The sequence below is a fragment of the Prunus avium genome, chromosome 2 (assembly GCF_965620075.1).
Source record: "Prunus avium chromosome 2, drPruAviu1.hap1.1, whole genome shotgun sequence".
In the NCBI taxonomy this organism is placed as follows: domain Eukaryota; kingdom Viridiplantae; phylum Streptophyta; class Magnoliopsida; order Rosales; family Rosaceae; genus Prunus; species Prunus avium.
The window spans coordinates 24,550,889-24,569,256 of NC_142285.1; the positions used below are offsets into that span (position 1 = coordinate 24,550,889).

The following is an 18,368-nucleotide window of genomic DNA, read 5'->3' on the forward strand; positions in this document are numbered from 1 at the left end:
ATGAGGTGGCATAAGGATAGAAGAATTGATGATGGGGTGTTGAGACATCCAGCTGATTCTGAAGCATGGAAAGACTTTGGTCGAGAGCATGAATCATTTGCATTGGATTCACACAATGTTAGACTGGGGTTATCAAGTGATGGATTCAACCCATTTGGAAACATGAGTACAAATTATAGCATGTGGCCGGTTTTTCTTGTTCCATACAATCTACCCCCATGGAAATGTATGAAAGATCCTTTTTTTATGATGTCTTTGCTTATTCCTAGACCAAAGGCTCCTGGAAAAGACATTGATGTATTTCTTCAACCTTTAACCAAAGAGTTGAAAGAATTGTGGGAAGTTGGTGTTGCTACATATGATGTTGAATCTAGACAAATTTACCATTTATATGCAGCATTATTATGGACAATTAGTGATCTTCCTGCATACGGAGATTTGTTTGGCTGGAGTACAAAAGGAAAATTGGCTTGCCCTTCATGTAATAAAGATACATGTAATAAGTGGTTGCCAAATGGGAAGAAAACAATCTACCTCGGTCATCGTCGGTTTTTGCCACAAAGTCATAAATGATGCAAAAGTTTGGAGTTTGATGGTATGGTTGAGAAGAGGTTAAAACCTAAATTGTTATCAGGAGATGATGTGGTTGAACAATTGACTCATGTTACACAACCATGTTTTGGGAGGGAGCTTGGTGGGGAAAAAAAGAGAAAGCGTTCTCAGGAACAATTAAATTGACTCGTGTTACATAACCATGTTCTCACGTTGTGTAAACATGAGGGACTCTCATATTTCAGGAATGAAGAGTCATGATTGTCATGTTATTTTACAACGACTACTACCTATTGCACTACATGCATACTTATCTAAGGATGTCCGTAAGGCCATTATAGAGTTATGCTTATTCTTCAAGGAGTTGACTACCAAGACTTTGAAACTGGATGTCTTGGAATGACTCAACAAAGATATTGCGTTCATCCTATGCAAGTTGGAAATGCTATTTCCACCTTCATTTTTTGACATTACAGTCCACCTACCACTTCATCTAGCTCACGATCGAGGCAATACTTGTTGGACCAACACAATATCGTTGGATGTATCCATCTGAAAGGTGAGTAAATTTACATTGTTTGGTCTATATGTTTGTACTGAATAATTTTCTATATTAATACATCTTTGCATATGTATAGGAAGATGCATACTTTGAAGGGTTATGTTAGAAACAAAGCCAAACCCGAAGGGTCAATTGTTGAGGGTTATTGTGACAATGACTGCCTAACATTTTGTTCTATGTACCTACGTGGTATTGAGATAAAGTTTAATAAGAGAGATCAAAATTATGATAGAAGTGAAGAGACAAAGAAAACTGGATTATCTGTGTTCAGACAAAAAGTAAGGTTGTCAGGTGGAGCCATTGATGATGAGCTTAATTTGACTGATTGGACAAAGATTCGCTTGTATGTGCTAAACAATTGTGAGGAAGCGTTCCCATATATAATGTAAGCAAACTACTGTTCATGAGTTTCCTTATTCATAATTGTCCACAACTTATTTTATATTAGCCTATCTTTTTATGTAGGGAACATAAGGCTGAAATGGAAAACCAAAATATTACATGTAAAAAAAAGCAAGAAAAAGAATTTCCAGAATGGTTTCTCCAACTTATGCAAGCAGAAGATATCAAATCCTTATTAAATTTGGCTAGTGGACATGATAAATTAGTGGCTCTATACAGCAGTTGTGTCATGAATGGGGTTAGGTTTCACACTCAAGATCGAGAGATGAATCATAGAACTCAAAATTGTGGAGTGGTTGTTAAAGGAGAACATCAAGGCAAGAGTGTTGACTTCTGTGGTGTTTTGAGAGAGATCATTGCCTTATCTTACCTTGGGAGCAACGAGGTTATCATTTTCAAGTGTGATTGGTTCAACCTCAATGAGAAAAAGGAAATACGTATGGATGAATACAAATTCCAAAGTGTTAATATCACTAAGACCTGGTATGAAAACGATGAAGGGAATATTTGTAGGAATTTCAAAATATTTTTCCAAAGTTCATTTGAATATTAAACATGCATTTAATCAAATTAATCGCAGCGGAAGTCAAAGGTGGTTGTTTAAATTCAAAAACAAAACTTTCTTCCAAGTATCTTAAGCCATGAACATTGATATGTTTTTCATAAATGAAAATTCAAGAGAAAGGATAAGATCTAATTACCCTTGAAGCAATTATATGAACCAATTTGTGTTTGGTCTTCTCTTGATGATCTTCTCTTTGTTGATCTCCTCTTTGATCTTTGATCTTTGCTCCTTGATCTTTCTCCTCCATGTGAGCCACAAAAGTATATGGCCTCTAAGTCTCCACACCAATGGAACCTTGAGATGAGAATAAGTATCTTGAGAATACTTGGATGCTAGTGCAAGATTCTCAAGATTGGTTTCAATCTAAACCACTTTGAAAGATGAAAGTGTTTCACTCTTGAAAACTCTCTTTTATCTCTCTTTGATCTCCCAAACCCATTTGGTTGATGTTGGATTGTGTTTTTTGTGTTAATGAGCTTATGGAAACAATTCCCATACACATTCACTTAAGCATTTTCGGCCAAACCCCATTGGGCTTCCAAAATTGGGCCTTATGACACTTAAACCATAATTTAGGTGTCTTAAGCCCTTGGGCTTGATACCCAACCATTTGGGCTTTCCGTTAACTATTACTTAGCCCAAATACGTTTTTACACGTAGTAAATCATCCACATCAAATCAATCAAATTGATTTCCTCATTCTCATTTGTATTACTCAAAGTTAACCATTTAAGGTGTGCGATCCATTAGGTTCTAATTAGCAAGGCAGTGGGAAAATATTAGAACTCTTTCTAACCAACTGGAATTAAAACCCCTTTTTAATTCTTCCTTTATTTGGATCGATCACAATCAATCCTAGGACTTCCACAAGCCAAGAGTGACATCTAGCAATATATCAAGGCTACCCAAGCTAACCAGAATAGATGAAGAACCTATTCAGTTGGAATTGCAATGCAATACGGTCCTTCTCTTATACAATGTTTCAAATCATATTATTAGGGTACGGATTGATTATGTCAAACCCCTAATATGATTTATAACCTCATGTGATTCAAAAGAACGTGATTAAGAACAACTTTCTAAATCAAGCTCAAAATACTTTGGCCAAAGATTTACTGAATCACATCTTGAAACATTCTCCTTCTTTATCGAAAGTAGAGATTCCTTATTGTACATTCACATGCCCCTATGATGAATTAAGAGATCCCAACAACACTTAAGACAAATCTTTTACGGCTTGCCTTTAAGAGCTATCAAAGATCAATAACGCATCACAAGACAACCATGATGCCTCAGGTCTAAGGACTAATTTGCATTATTGCAACTATGAGTTCTCGTTTGACATATAGATAAATACTCCATACGAGAACTACGGTTGATCGCGTTCAGTGTACTCATTCACTAATGAGCACCCACATACTTGTATTAGTGTCAACTACACAAATGGTTTGAGACTAACCATCCTCCCAATTGAGCATACATAATATGTGCTAATCTTGACGGTTTATCAATGTCCATTTGATAACCTATGATTAGGAACATTTTGGGATACTACCGTTAGAGATTAAAGGTCTCATGAATCTAATCTTCTTTAGATTACTTTATCTCTTATTTAGCATACCCTGGACATTTGTTTCTTTACACGATGTAAAAGATAACAAAATAAGTTTGCCCTTTATATATCATATACGAAATGTATTCTAAGGAGATTACATCAAATGTATTGGCTCTTAGGGCACATTTCTAACAATCTCCCACTTGCACTAGAGCCACATAGCCATGTATCTCATACCCATTATCTCTGTATGTCTATCCAGTTGTGACTGTGACATAGGCATAGTGCGTGGATCTGTTACGTTGTTTGCAGATGCCCCATCTAATGGTAACATTTTTCTATGTGTTTGGATCTCTGATGAGACCTGGGTTCCTTGGCTCGAGCTATCGCCCCATTGTCATCACACAGTAAAGGTACTTGTGAAATTATGGTTAGAACCACATTTAGTTCGGTAATGAACCTTTTATCCAAACAGATTTTATTGTAGCTTCGAAAGCGACAATGTAATCAACTTCAGTTGTTCTCCAACTAACTACATGTCCATTCAAAATGAAAACGTACCCTTAGGTGGATTTTCAATCATAAAACAATAAATGCTTCCACTTGCTACTCTGATGTTCCTCCCAGATGAGGAACATGTCCTTAGTCCTTCTTAAGTATTTAAGAACATACTTGACTGCTCCCAATTGATCCAATCATGGGCTTGATTTATATCTTCTAGTTATACTCGTATAACCAATATCATGTCTTGTACATGATATGACATATATGAGAATCCCTATTGCATATGCATAAGAGATTTTACTCAACTGTTGTATCTCATAATGATTTTTTGGACACATGCTCTTAGAAAAGTGAAGTCCATGTCGTACTGGAAGTAAACTTTTCTTAGACTGTTCCATATGAAATCTCCTTAGCATCTTATCAGCATACAAGGATTGAGATAATCCAATCATTCTCTTAGATCTATCAAGATAAATCTTTATCTCAAGTATGTAAGATGCTTCTTTAAAATCTTTCGTTAAGAATGATTTAATGAGTCACAGCTTCACTGAAGATATCATTCCTATATCGTTTCCGACAAGTAGTATATCATATACATACATTATTAGGAATACTACCAAACTCCCACTGACCTTTTTGTACACTCATTGGTCATCCATGTTTTGTATGAAGTCAAACGATTTGACAACTTCATCAAATAGGATGTTTCAACTCCAAGAACCTTGCATCAACCCATAAATGGATCTATGTAGCTTGCATACCTTATGCTTATCAACTTTAGAAATGAAGCCTTCAGGTCGATCTATATATAGTTCTTCCTGAAGGTGGCCATTCAGAAAAGCCTCATTCACATCCATTTTGACAAATCCCATAATCATGGTATGCAGCTATTGCAAGCCAAATCCGAATAGACTTTGTCGTAGTTGTTGCGTAGATTCAACTGCATCAAAATGGATTCAGTTGCATCCTCAACTTGTGATACTCGCAAGTGCACGAGCCGTTTGGTAGTATAGCATATGTAAGTGCGAGGTCGATCCCACGAGGATTGGTGATTGAATGATTCAATTCATTTTCCCTACACAAAACAGAAATGAAAAAGAAGGGAAATAAATAAAACAAGGAAGAAAGAAAATAACTAACTCAAGCAGATAAGTTCCCAAGTTCAATTAGATTAACGGATTGATTCTAGCTAATGTATGATTAAGCCATGGTGTGTGGTCATAACCTTGTGTTCCTAATTCCCTAATTTGATCATTTGTTGTCTAACCTAAAATTAAGCATTAGGAACCCATTAAGCATAGAAGAACAATTTAAACAACCAAGCATGTATCTAATCCCTGTTGTCGAATGTCCATACATACTCTTCCTATTCATAGTTCAATTCGAATTAAAGCATGGTGTATACTCTTAATTCAAACTAAGATAGCTAACATGCAAGCCTAAATGGTGATCAATCATTCAAACTAGCATATTAACTTATAAGCATAATGAATAAGAACAAAAATCATAATTGAAACTTGGAAACTAATCAAACTTGAAACTAAAGAAAAGAATTTACATAATGAAAAGTAAAGTAGAACTTGGAAAGACTTAAAGAAAATTTCAGCACAAAAGATTTCATTACAACAATTGAAAACTAGAAAGAGAAACTAAGAGAATTTGAGGGAGAGAAGGGAAGGGAGCTCTAGAGAAGTGTTTGAGAGCTCCCCCCCTTGGGGTGTGTTTACAAGCTTGGGAAACCTCACTATATATAGGCCTAAGGAAGCTGAAAATCTGAATTAAGTATGGCTAATGCATACAACACTTGTTTTATAAAATCTGAAATGGTTGATGCACTTCACTAATGCATACAACACTTCCATTATAAAATCTGAAATGGTTGATGCACTTCACTAATAAATCCCACCAGCAGCCCTAGCTCATCTTCATGTCACCATGACCAAGCTTCCAACCAGAAATAATAGCTCATCCTGAGGTCAGCATGACCAGCAACTTCAAGGGCTTACGAATTGGGCTTCCCTTAAGCAAATTAAGACTTTAAGCACTCAAACTTGAAGTTCGGAATGTCTTCTTTCCAGCCATATATCATTTGGGCCAATCCAAGGTCGGAGGAGGAAGTTAAGGCCAAAACAAATTGCTAACTCATTTTGCGCGCTGATAAAATCCATCCTGAGCATGGCTCTGTGTTTGCTAGGTAACAGACTCCATATTTATCCAATGGGGCTGAATTTTGGATATGTTATATTACACACCCATTGGAACAACTTTCATGAAGAATGTGGCCTCATCCGAGCTATGTAGGTTGCTGAAACAAAGCTTTCAATATGACCTACGAAACTGAGCTGGCAGGGGACTGTAGCCAAAATTGAGTTTGTCTTTAAGCTCTTCATCCATTCATCCAAATTAGGCCCTAACATGCATGGATTGCATCATTTACTATCCAAAGCCCTCATTATTACCTAAAGCTCAATGAACTGAAAGATAAACACAAAAAGGATTAAAAGCACAAGTTTAACTCAAAAACATAACCAAATCATAAGCTAGAAGGGTACAAAATGATATGTAAATATGCACCGATCAAATACCCCCAAACCTAGATTTTGCTAGTCCTCGAGCAAAACAAAAGGAAAACAAAGATAAAAACAAACAAGAAGTTAACTAGACCACTTTCGTAGGTAACTCGATTGCATTGAGCATATGCAACAAGCCTTTAAACCTCTAGGCATCCCTAGTAGGAGGAGTTGTGTCTCCTGAGGGTTTAACAGATACGATACCCACAAACGTTTTACTGACTCTGTAAAACAAGGTAATTAGAAAACTTAAAAGATTGTTAGTCCTTAAGCAAAATAAAAAACAAAAACAAAAAAAATAATTACATTAACAAAAACAAAACAAAACAAAACAAAACAAATTACAAAAATAAAAAGAACTCAAAACAATCTTTCCGAACATTTTCTGAAGAGAAATGACTCATGCACATGACTCAAAAGTTTTAACAATAAAAGCTCAATTTTAAACATTATTCACAAAGCGGAAAAGTTCAAAACATAATATGCTCAAAGTGTGGTAGTGTGATAGCCAAATGCAACAAATTCCCCAATCTTAGTTTTCACACAATTTCAAAAATCATACAAAGCACAAGTTCAACTTCAAATCTCACCAAAGTTGTCCTCTCACAAATGAATCACTCGGAAGAGGGCTATAATGCAACACTCAGTTATAAACATGAGATTAGAGTTAAACCATAAAGACTTAACTCGCAATAGAAAGACGGCGCCTTGCATTAATATGATCTCAAGAAGGATGCCAAACACTTAAAAGTAGAAAAATAAATGCAATTCAACCACATGACATTTAAGATCAATTTAGGTCTTTAGCATAGGTTGTAATGGGGCCAAGGGTGTAAGGTGAGTAAGAAATGAAGGGTATGGATAAAACAAAGTCCAAGAAACTCAAAATATAAGAGCATAAAACAATTGTTTACAAGACTTCGAATCATCACGATTAGATTTTTTCTTTTACACGATCAAAACTCCTTATACCTTCATTTACAATTATTCATACTCCTTTCCTTGAATTGAACAAACACCAATTTATTTAGAAGGCCCAAAAATGAAACCCAAAAATGAAATTTCATTCAACCACCACTTAATCACAATTTTTCTCTTTTCTTTTCTTTTCTTTCACCAATTGAGTGAAATTTTTTTTTTTCTTTTTTTCTTCTATGTAATATCCCTTCCCAAACTTAGCATGAAAAACACATCCGAATTAGAGCTCATGAGTTCCTTAGAAAGGTAAATATTTGTTTTTCGGGCTAAGGCGAGGAAATATAATTGGTAAAATGAAAGAAAAGGTTTACATGTAGGCTCAAAATGGTTAACAATGGAAAATCATGCTTAAGCATGCATAAGGTTAGCTTGAAAGGCACAAACGATCCAAAGAATGCCTTAATATCATTTCTTTAAATGTCATGAAATCAAATTGCATAAGAATGAATGACTTTTAAGTGTTCAACCAAATCAATGAATAATGAGATCAAACAACAACTTTGATGACAAGAAAATAAGAGTATGTGTATAACACTCATGAAATGAAGCACAAGGCTCAAAAGCTCACATTATATGGTTATATAAGTCTAATTTATGCTTGATACAATTCTTTGGGTCATGCAAATCCTTTAATTGGAAAATTATGAAACAAATGGCAAGTGCAAAGAAGGTTTCAAACATACCATGCTAGAACGATGCCAAATTAATTAATTAATGAATTATTATTATTATTTTTTATTTTACAAGAAGAATTTACAAGGAACAAATAAATAAATAAATAAATAAATAAATAAATAAATAAAATTCAATTTTCATTTAAGTCATGCAAACATTTATCACAATCTCATCAAATGTGTTCGGAAAGTGACTCAAAACAAAACAAGACTCAAAATACAGAAAAAAAAAAAAAAAAAAAAAAAAAAAAAAAAAAAAAAACAAGCAAGAAATATATATATATATTTTTAATAAGAGAAACTAAATTTACTTGGTAAACTCCAATACCCCCAAACCTAGATATGAACATTGTCCTCAATGTTTAAAAATTAGGAACAAGCAATGTCATAACAAGAAATGAAAGGTACTAAAGTAAATATAAAATCACAAAACACACAAGAATTGAAATAAAATAATTACAAAATAAAAATTACAAACAGAAACAAAACAAAAACAAAGACTCAACAGAAAAGAAAACAAAGAAAATAAAATAAAATAAAATAAAAACTTAATTTAAAAACACACAATATACAAGCAACTCACGGATGACCAGTTAAGGGCCTCAGAAAACACAGCCAGGGGATCCGGGAAGGTTGGAGGGGTCACAATGGTCCCGCTTAAAACCCAAACTTCTTAGACACCGAAGGTGTCGCCTAAAGAACTCCTAGACACTGTATTAACGGAAGTGCTCACTGGGGTTACCATAAGTCGGCTCATATGAAAATTTTATTTTATTTTATTTTTAAAATTTTAAGATAAGAAACAAAAATAAATTAAGATAAAATGAAACAACAAACCATAAACGTAAATGAACTAAGTACTGTAAACAAATTCAAACAAACAACATAAATTGTTGTACTAAAAGAAACAAACCAAGAAACCAAAGAAAAAAAAAAAACAAACAAACAAACAGCACTTTCTATCACCCGTTTATCACCATTTGGACAGATTCGTTTCTATGTTTTTCAGCTTCGACCTCTGTTCAGTTTTTAGGCTATAACTTTCCAACCGTAAGTCCAAATATTACGTTCTTTATATGGTTGGATTCAGCATAGAAAAACAAAGAACTCAACGCGGACCAAAAGGCAAAAACAACTATGGAAATAAACAGAATTCAAAGAAGAGAAAGGATTGAAATGCTCCCCCTTGAAGCGATTAGGTCGAGCGTGATGCATTTGGAGGTCGCGACTTCTCCCACTACTCCACACTTCCTATCTTTGAAGTTGCCATCTCTCTCCATTTTTATTGAGCTATTTACATTGCTAAAACAAACACATACAAAAACTTGAAACGGAATTAAAGGATTACGAAATATATATAAAAAAAAACTAAAAATGAAAGGGAAAATCAACACAAGTCCAATTCCATGCTTCAAAGCAACAAGCACCAATGGGTTGTGTAAGCTGGGACTTAAACCCAGTTCTCTTGCTTGTTGGGCAATTGTCCTTTTCTGTTGGACTACAAACACAACTTGTCCATTAACGTCATTAACTTTAAAACTTGAAATTGTCTAGTTAAGAAAAAAAAATAAAGTAGGAAAGCCAAATAGAATCAAACAATGTTACCGGTCCCCGGCAACGGCGCCAAAAACTTGTTGCGTAGATTCAACTGCATCAAAATGGATTCAGTTGCATCCTCAACTTGTGATACTCGCAAGTGCACGAGCCGTTTGGTAGTATAGCATATGTAAGTGCGAGGTCGATCCCACGAGGATTGGTGATTGAATGATTCAATTCATTTTCCCTACACAAAACAGAAATGAAAAAGAAGGGAAATAAATAAAACAAGGAAGAAAGAAAATAACTAACTCAAGCAGATAAGTTCCCAAGTTCAATTAGATTAACGGATTGATTCTAGCTAATGTATGATTAAGCCATGGTGTGTGGTCATAACCTTGTGTTCCTAATTCCCTAATTTGATCATTTGTTGTCTAACCTAAAATTAAGCATTAGGAACCCATTAAGCATAGAAGAACAATTTAAACAACCAAGCATGTATCTAATCCCTGTTGTCGAATGTCCATACATACTCTTCCTATTCATAGTTCAATTCGAATTAAAGCATGGTGTATACTCTTAATTCAAACTAAGATAGCTAACATGCAAGCCTAAATGGTGATCAATCATTCAAACTAGCATATTAACTTATAAGCATAATGAATAAGAACAAAAATCATAATTGAAACTTGGAAACTAATCAAACTTGAAACTAATGAAAAGAATTTACATAATGAAAAGTAAAGTAGAACTTGGAAAGACTTAAAGAAAATTTCAGCACAAAAGATTTCATTACAACAATTGAAAACTAGAAAGAGAAACTAAGAGAATTTGAGGGAGAGAAGGGAAGGGAGCTCTAGAGAAGTGTTTGAGAGCTCCCCCCCTTGGGGTGTGTTTACAAGCTTGGGAAACCTCACTATATATAGGCCTAAGGAAGCTGAAAATCTGAATTAAGTATGGCTAATGCATACAACACTTGTTTTATAAAATCTGAAATGGTTGATGCACTTCACTAATGCATACAACACTTCCATTATAAAATCTGAAATGGTTGATGCACTTCACTAATAAATCCCACCAGCAGCCCTAGCTCATCTTCATGTCACCATGACCAAGCTTCCAACCAGAAATAATAGCTCATCCTGAGGTCAGCATGACCAGCAACTTCAAGGGCTTACGAATTGGGCTTCCCTTAAGCAAATTAAGACTTTAAGCACTCAAACTTGAAGTTAAGAATGTCTTCTTTCCAGCCATATATCATTTGGGCCAATCCAAGGTCGGAGGAGGAAGTTAAGGCCAAAACAAATTGCTAACTCATTTTGCGCGCTGATAAAATCCATCCTGAGCATGGCTCTGTGTTTGCTAGGTAACAGACTCCATATTTATCCAATGGGGCTGAATTTTGGATATGTTATATTACACACCCATTGGAACAACTTTCATGAAGAATGTGGCCTCATCCGAGCTATGTAGGTTGCTGAAACAAAGCTTTCAATATGACCTACGAAACTGAGCTGGCAGGGGACTGTAGCCAAAATTGAGTTTGTCTTTAAGCTCTTCATCCATTCATCCAAATTAGGCCCTAACATGCATGGATTGCATCATTTACTATCCAAAGCCCTCATTATTACCTAAAGCTCAATGAACTGAAAGATAAACACAAAAAGGATTAAAAGCACAAGTTTAACTCAAAAACATAACCAAATCATAAGCTAGAAGGGTACAAAATGATATGTAAATATGCACCGATCAGTAGTGACAGGAGAGAAGGTTTCTTCATAGTCAATCCCTTCTCTTTGCTTGTAGCACTTTGCTACTAGCCTTGCTTTGTAGGTTTCTACTATCCCATCTGAGCCTATCTTCCTCTTAAAGATCCATTTATTCCCTATTGGTACAATACCAGGAGGAGGATCACTAAAGTCCAGACTTTGTTGGTATACGTAGAATCCATTTCGGATTTCATGGCTCCAAGCCATTTCTATGAGTCAATGTCTGACATTGCCTCATTGTAGTTCGTAAGGTCCTTCGATATCCTTACAATCACTTAGGAGATTTAACTCTCCTTAGTTGTCGTGAAGGAAACCACAATACCTTTTAGGCATTCAGTTAACCCTTCTTGAACTACGTGGAGTCTGTGTTACAACAGGTTTGTGGATCTGGGATTGCACTTAGTTCAGTGTTGATTTCTAGCTCATTGGACAATTCCTTGAGTTCTATCTCATGTCCCCCTTTTCCCATCAAGAGTGTATTCTCCTTTTAGGAAGGTAGCTGACCTTGCGACAAACAACTTTTGCTTGTTGATGTGATAGAAGTAATATCCCATAGTTTCCTTGAGATACCCTATAAATCTACACTTCACTAACCTTGCATTTAGTTTATCCACATCTTGCCTTTACATATGCTGGACAACCCCAAATCTTGATCTAATCAAGACTTGGTTTCTTCCCAAATCACATTTCAAATGGAGTTTGTGGAATGGATTTGGAAGGCACTCTATTTAGCAAATGAATTGCAGTTTCAAGTGCATATCCCTAAAAGGATATAGGTAAATTAGTACAGCTCATAGAACTCATTTTAGAAACTCCATTATGTTTTGGAATTCCTGGTGGAGTCCATCGTGATAAGATGCCACGTTCCTTAAGGTAATCAAGAAACTCTATGCTTAAGTATTCACATCCTCGATCGAATCTAAGGATTTTAATACTCTTGCCTATTTGGTTTTCAACTTCATTTCTGAATTCCTGAAACTTTTTCAAAATTCAGATTTATGCTTCATTAAGTATAAATACCCGAACCGTGAATAATCATCGATAAAGGTAATGAAGTACGAATAACCGCCCTCTGTGTTTGTAGACAAAGGTCCACAAACATCTAAGTAGATAAATTCCAACAATTTTGTAACTCTTTCTCCTTTACCAGTGAAAGGAGACTTGGTCATTTTGCCATGTAGACAAGATTCACAAGTAGGCATAGGAACATGATCAAATGATCCAAAAGGTTCCATCTTTTGCCATCCGGTGAATTCGATCTTGGCTAATGCCTCCAAGTTTAAGGTGTCACAATTTAGTTGCGGTATCCACATCTCTAGGCCTCTCAGGTCTAGTTGCATCTTTATCCATATACAGTTAATGCTACCATTCATTTCTAAAATGAAAAGAGACCATCAATCAAAATTGCATAAGCAACGATTTGATTGATATGTGAAATAGAACAAAGCATTTTGTCAAACAAAACATCAAATCCATCTCTTAAAATATAGAGACGGATATTAAGTTCTTTACACATCCAGAAATGAAATACCAATTATTTCAAATTCAGGTCCTCTTCGGATGGTAGTTTGAGATGTTAGGTGCCTATTGCATTGGCAACTACATTAGTGCTATTTCCCACGGTTAGCACCATTTCTCATTTTCCAAGTCTTCTACTCCCACTAGTCCATGCACACAATTGCATATATGTTGACTAGCTCCTGAATCAACTATTCAGTTTAGAAGCTTTAACTGTAATTACTAATTTTAGAACAAGAGAATGACCTTCTGAAGGTTTTTCTCTTGAGGCTTGCAAGACATCTCTTGCAATTCCTCTTCCAATGTCCATCCTTGCCACAGTGAAAACAAGCACCTTTCAGTTACTTGTCTTTTTTTTTTTGTATTCTTTCTTCCTTGGGTTTTTAGAAAATCTTTCTTCTTATTTCCTTTATCCTTACCTTTTGTTTGGATTTGGAAAAAGAAGAACCCTTCTAAAATTTGCAACTATCCTCTTTAACCCTTTATCTTTCGAGATATTCATTTAAGCTACTATAGCTATATTGAGTAGCTCATATAGGGTATCATTCATCTTTCCCATATTATAGTTCATAACATATTGGGATTAACTAATGATAGAGATGAAAGAAAGAATCTTGTTGAACTTCAACATCAAAGAAAAATCCATATTTTCCAATATCTTATGTAACGATATTACATTGAGATCATGTTGATTAACCGGGAACCCACTTACCATTCTTGTCATAACAAGTTCACATATGGTAATATAAGCTAGGAGTAGCTTCACCTTTTCATGGATGCCAACATGCAACTTTTACCTCGGTTGTCATCTGACACATGCTTCTTATAAGCCTTTGTCTCCTCCTCAATGGCATATGGACCAAGAGGGGTATGTGGTGGGGTTTTTCTTATACACAACTAATCTCATCCAATTATAGGACAAGTTGGTGTTTGTGCATCAAACCGGATAGTTCGTGTCATCTTGGACGTTTGAGTCAAGTATCTTCGAGATTGGGTTTGTGATGGTTAATTTGAAATTCTGCAAAAACGTAAATAGATTTTAATTTAGATTAATCTTCTACCAAGGACTTAGGGTCTTTAAGTCATGATGGTAGCTCCCACTATTTTTGGCAAATTTCATATCCCTCCTGAAATCCGAGAGTTTCCGTTGAAACTCTTAGTGGGGATGGGAGTCTCACTTTCACATAGTTTTCCTCAACCTAACAGTTTGTTGGATTGCTATGATACTAATGAGAGGATACTCTTATCCAATCACATCATTAATGTGAATACCCATCACTATGGCCTCTAGAGAACTAGACCTCAACCTAACAGTTTGTTGGTTTCGTTCGTCTTAGTTAAGTTATTCCCACCATGCTTGTGGGTATAGGGTTTCAAGTATGACCTCAACCTAACAGTTTGTTGGCCACACTCGTTATCTATCCGCACTACATCAAGTATGTGTAATAGGCTTCCCTTGGATGGTTACAAGTACTGGATGTTGCCTCACTGAGGTACAACAAGGTGTAAATGTGCCACCCAATAAGAGACTACCACGGTGGAAGGCCACAAAATAGCATTCAAAGTGCCATTTCGCTTATCAACTTAATATTGCTTTGAGGGTAGTTAAATTGGTCTCATTTTAATCCAATTTTAATCCTGTTAAAATTACCTATCTAATCTCATTAAATGGTTCCCAGTGCAATATATTAGTAGCACATAATACTCCCACTAAATGTTTTAGAAACCATTTGCTTGAAATAGTGGAAATACATGATACTACTAATTGATTAATTATCATCATTACCGAACATTCCAATTGCATTGGGCTTGTAGGATGATTATGGACTTTCTTGTTGATCCAACACGAGCCACCATGTTGGATCATGGTCTTGGATGGTGATTCATTTTAATTACGCGCGCATAAAAATAAATTAGGCATGAAAGCCATTTCATTATTACATAGCCAATCAAAATCGAATACATATCCAATAAGCGGCCAATCACATAGCTCAATTGTTTGGTCTAAGTCCATAACCATCCTTTAATTATTTAAACGCTTTAAACAATTAAACTAGCAATGTAAAAACATGCTCTTGGGTTGCATACATATATATGGGTTTAATTCAAGTGGTAACCATATTCAAATAAAATAAATTTACCATGGAGTGAAAACATTTTACTACAATAGTAAATGTAATTGTGGAAACCTTTTAGGCATAGTTACATTTATCATATATTGCAACTAGGTCTAAAACTATTCAACAATTAATAATGGATCCAAAGTTGATCCACTAGGGTGTGGGGTTAAAGCATGCATTTGTAAAATACAAAGTGGTGATCATGATTTTTCCAACAAGTGAATAATCATGAATGTGACTAGGTAGGCCAACCACACTCACCAAAGTAATCAAAATTAATTTTAGTGTGGTAGATAAATAATTAGTGATAGGAATAATTTGATCAACTTTTGCATTTTATATCAAATCACCAACATTTACATCTAGATAGTCCCCACACACTCACCAAAGTAATCTTATTAATTTTAGTGTGGTGGGTAAATGTTTATTGAGTGGAAACATTTTGAAAAACTTTTAATTTAATAATAAAACACCATCATCATCTTTTGACCTATTTTGGTGGAAAATTCCACTAAACACAATCATCAAAATTAGCCACCTAACTTATGGATCAAAAGGATCCCATAACAAGAACATCAAGAACACCAAGAACATGCATATGAACTAATATGAATGTTCATGCTATTTCCGGAAAAAATCATATTCCATTTTAACTATCTCATGCTCTTAATATCATATATTTCATGAAGTTAAAATCATGTGAGTTTTAATGCAACTATGCTCTAATATTCATATACATATATGAACACAAAGAGAGCATCAATCATCAAAACACAAATCCGGAAATTCAAAATCCCAAACAACCCCTTTCACTCCATTTGATTTTTATTCAATCATATCAAAATAAATCAAGTATAACTATTATACTTTTAAATGAATTCACAACCCATATATGCATCTCTAAACCCAAAAACATATCAAGTTCATGACCTATGGCTCTGATACCAATTGTAGGAATTTCAAAATATTTTTCCAAAGTTCATTTGAATATTAAACATGCATTTAATCAAATTAATCGCAGCGGAAGTCAAAGGTGGTTGTTTAAATTCAAAAACAAAACTTTCTTCCAAGTATCTTAAGCCATGAACATTGATATGTTTTTCATAAATGAAAATTCAAGAGAAAGGATAAGATCTAATTACCCTTGAAGCAATTATATGAACCAATTTGTGTTTGGTCTTCTCTTGATGATCTTCTCTTTGTTGATCTCCTCTTTGATCTTTGATCTTTGCTCCTTGATCTTTCTCCTCCATGTGAGCCACAAAAGTATATGGCCTCTAAGTCTCCACACCAATGGAACCTTGAGATGAGAATAAGTATCTTGAGAATACTTGGATGCTAGTGCAAGATTCTCAAGATTGGTTTCAATCTAAACCACTTTGAAAGATGAAAGTGTTTCACTCTTGAAAACTCTCTTTTATCTCTCTTTGATCTCCCAAACCCATTTGGTTGATGTTGGATTGTGTTTTTTGTGTTAATGAGCTTATGGAAACAATTCCCATACACATTCACTTAAGCATTTTCGGCCAAACCCCATTGGGCTTCCAAAATTGGGCCTTATGACACTTAAACCATAATTTAGGTGTCTTAAGCCCTTGGGCTTGATACCCAACCATTTGGGCTTTCCGTTAACTATTACTTAGCCCAAATACGTTTTTACACGTAGTAAATCATCCACATCAAATCAATCAAATTGATTTCCTCATTCTCATTTGTATTACTCAAAGTTAACCATTTAAGGTGTGCGATCCATTAGGTTCTAATTAGCAAGGCAGTGGGAAAATATTAGAACTCTTTCTAACCAACTGGAATTAAAACCCCTTTTTAATTCTTCCTTTATTTGGATCGATCACAATCAATCCTAGGACTTCCACAAGCCAAGAGTGACATCTAGCAATATATCAAGGCTACCCAAGCTAACCAGAATAGATGAAGAACCTATTCAGTTGGAATTGCAATGCAATACGGTCCTTCTCTTATACAATGTTTCAAATCATATTATTAGGGTACGGATTGATTATGTCAAACCCCTAATATGATTTATAACCTCATGTGATTCAAAAGAACGTGATTAAGAACAACTTTCTAAATCAAGCTCAAAATACTTTGGCCAAAGATTTACTGAATCACATCTTGAAACATTCTCCTTCTTTATCGAAAGTAGAGATTCCTTATTGTACATTCACATGCCCCTATGATGAATTAAGAGATCCCAACAACACTTAAGACAAATCTTTTACGGCTTGCCTTTAAGAGCTATCAAAGATCAATAACGCATCACAAGACAACCATGATGCCTCAGGTCTAAGGACTAATTTGCATTATTGCAACTATGAGTTCTCGTTTGACATATAGATAAATACTCCATACGAGAACTACGGTTGATCGCGTTCAGTGTACTCATTCACTAATGAGCACCCACATACTTGTATTAGTGTCAACTACACAAATGGTTTGAGACTAACCATCCTCCCAATTGAGCATACATAATATGTGCTAATCTTGACGGTTTATCAATGTCCATTTGATAACCTATGATTAGGAACATTTTGGGATACTACCGTTAGAGATTAAAGGTCTCATGAATCTAATCTTCTTTAGATTACTTTATCTCTTATTTAGCATACCCTGGACATTTGTTTCTTTACACGATGTAAAAGATAACAAAATAAGTTTGCCCTTTATATATCATATACGAAATGTATTCTAAGGAGATTACATCAAATGTATTGGCTCTTAGGGCACATTTCTAACAATATTGTGGGAATGGTGTTGTGTAGAGATTTCTAAAAACTCTACAACCAAACTTTGAGAGTATAAATCACCTAGCAAGCCATATCTAATATGAAATGAAAGTAAGAGCGGAAGCATTAAATAAACTAGGTATTCATGCAAGTCTCATTTGGTCCCAATCTTTATAAGTCTATGAAAGTGTGCACCAAAGACTCTCCAAATCCTATTTGAAAGAAAGATAAGATGTTCATACCCTTGGAGCGAATCTTGAAACCAAGAATGGTGTACAAGTAGAGGAAGTGGTCCCTTTGCTGTTGACTCTCCCTTTGA

At 35.0% G+C, this 18,368-nt stretch overlaps 1 pseudogene; it reads left to right on the forward strand.

The window, feature by feature from the left end:
* Nucleotides 1-18,368, forward strand: part of LOC148296699 (uncharacterized) — a 21,548-nt pseudogene continuing 3,180 nt past the window's right edge.